This window comes from Branchiostoma floridae, chromosome 5 (genome assembly GCF_000003815.2).
Source record: "Branchiostoma floridae strain S238N-H82 chromosome 5, Bfl_VNyyK, whole genome shotgun sequence".
Lineage (NCBI taxonomy): Eukaryota > Metazoa > Chordata > Leptocardii > Amphioxiformes > Branchiostomatidae > Branchiostoma > Branchiostoma floridae.
Window position 1 is genome coordinate 21,903,162 of NC_049983.1, and position 2,558 is coordinate 21,905,719.

A 2,558-nucleotide genomic window follows, 5' to 3' on the forward strand; every position below is an offset into this window, starting at 1 on the left:
GGTTCTTCCTATAACGTTGTCTAGAGTCCCCCTTGCAGATTTGATATGTATTGTTTCACTCATGGTTTTCCATTGTAAAGAAACATTCAGAAAATAGACATGACTCATCCTATTAATATCTTTTTTTATGTCATACCTGGGCCGCGAGAACGTTCAATACAGTTGTTCCGAACCGTGTGATAAAAAGCCGTACCACACAGGCTTCAAAGCTGCATCACACAGGCTTCCGTCGAATAATTTGAACATATAAACACTGCGCACGCCAGAGCGGTGCGGGCGAAAATTTGAATACCTGATTCGGAAGTTGGAACATTGCTGTTGTAACAATGTTTGTTCGAGGGCACCAAATTTTGTCAACTTATGGCGCATTTCGCATCCAAATATGTGTTTTCTCAGGTGGGTATGACATAAATAAAATACAACACGGTGTATTCCACATCACCCTCGGTCCCAGCCCTCCCGCGGGTCGGATCAGCCTTCGGCCGTTGGGCGACCCAACCCGCGGTTGCAACACGGTATAGGTGTCATATAGAATACAATTGTATTCTATATGACTTACTGGTTAAACCAGTTTTTCTAGTTAGCTGTACTTGGTTTGAATTGTTCTGCTAGTTCAGTCTAGTGACGCTGAAGAAGAAAGATGGATGTCTCTCGAAACGTCCGGAAGTAAATATCCGTTTTTTTATCCAGTTGTAGAGAATGAATTGTATTTGAATATTGTTTACCTGGATGTCTAACCTTCATAAACGTAACAATTGTATTCTATATGACACCTATACCATTCTCTCGTGTCATAAAGAACACCACCGAGGCCCTGCGTGGCTGTTGTTTTTGTATATTTTATTCTATGGCACGAAATGCCTTGTTTATGGACTTTGACAGGAGGAGAGGGTTAATCAATTGTGGCATTAGTTTTTATGGACATTATTCGTGGTACAATGTTCGTGGTCAATGGAATATTAGCAATACACATAACCTCTCCTTTTTCGAACGCATTACCTTATATGCTAATATGGAACTCTTCTCAAACTTTTTTGTGGATCTATGATGTATTTGATGAACCGTAATATTTAGACATGTATACACATGTTTCTGTTAAGGGGGCACACACCAGTTTATTTGGGGGTTCAAATGGAGGCGGCATACCCTCAAGTCTAGCGACCATCTCTTCCAGGGAATTATCCTGAAGGAAAATAACTGTATATGGGGTGAGAGGATATACCTTCAGCTACAAGACCAACTGAGTTTCGATCCTTCAACTTCTCTAATTTTTAAAAATTATAGGGAAAAAACATAATTTTCATGTCAAAAGTGATGCACAAAATCGGGCATCTTCGCATTGGATAAAACAGATGAAGCAGATTTTTCCGGCAAGCACGACTGATACTGCCAGAAAGAGGAAAATCTAAAGACTAATCCAGCCAATTATAAAGAAAATTCTAGTACTACAGTTTTTTTAATCATCCACGGCGCGCGGCATTGCAACTTTGCTTGACACAGCGCTTCAGAGGTAAATCTAGGTCACGGGCCTCTTTACATTCAGGCGTAGGGATATCGCGGAAGCAACGCGCGGACCAAAACACAATTTGCACCAAAAACACATCATTTCCTACGCTTTTCAGCCATGTAACCGTTTAATGTCATTTCGCAGGAAATAATGAGAAATGTCAACTCAAACATGGGCCCTCGGAAGCCTTTCGTCACTTTTTGGTCGCGGACTACCACGGACCCCGGTCGCGGAAGAACTGGGGTGTGCACCGTTAAGTTAAATCATATGCCATACACGTCACTGAGTAGTTTCAGGAGCTATCACAAAAGTAGTATTTTCACAATATGTTTTTTTCGCGAAGAAAATAAAAGGCGGAATTGTCAAAATCAGAGTGTCATATTTCATTTCCGAAACTTGATGATATATATTTTTGCATTTTGCCGCCTTAGCGGCAAAATGCTCTGAGGCCAGAATAGTGGCCGTTGTGATGTTGAGATGAACGGACCTGTTCAATTCATGCCAAACATTTGTATACCTTCTAAAACAGGCATTTCTTCAACATTGTCGCATTGGCGCAGTGGTAAAATTTACGCATTCTAAACTAATGCACCCGGTTCGAATCCGGGCAGGTATTTTTTCAACTTTTTTTTTCTTTTTTACATCCATTAAAATACTAATTTTTACATCCATTAGGCCATACCAATTTAATTTGTTGGTTCTCGGAATCGCCGCTTCTATTTTTCCCAATTTCAAAAAAAAAAAAAAAATCCAAAAAAAATTCCTGTAACGTTACGGTAACGTTAACGCAAGTTGCTGGACTTGAAACAAACTTTGGTTCAGTTGAAAATAAAAGAACTTCTGAAACTAGTACTGGACTTGCAAAATAACTATCACCTGCTTATGTTCTCCTTTATGTTGTAAATCATCGAAAACCACCCATAGATCGTTAAATTTGTGCTTGAAAAAGACGAAAATGTTGCAGTGGGACAAACAAAATGGCAGCTGCCATATTTGGAAATGGCTTGGCCAATGCTGCCATATTTGGAAATGGCTTGGCCAATGCTGGGGT

At 40.1% G+C, this 2,558-nt stretch overlaps 1 protein-coding gene across 1 annotated transcript in view; it reads right to left on the minus strand.

Annotated features, from left to right (window-relative positions):
• The window catches only part of LOC118416456 (EF-hand calcium-binding domain-containing protein 12-like), a 14,575-nt gene that overhangs the window by 11,565 nt on the left and 452 nt on the right, over window positions 1-2,558 (minus strand). The gene's annotated exons all lie outside the window — the stretch shown is intronic.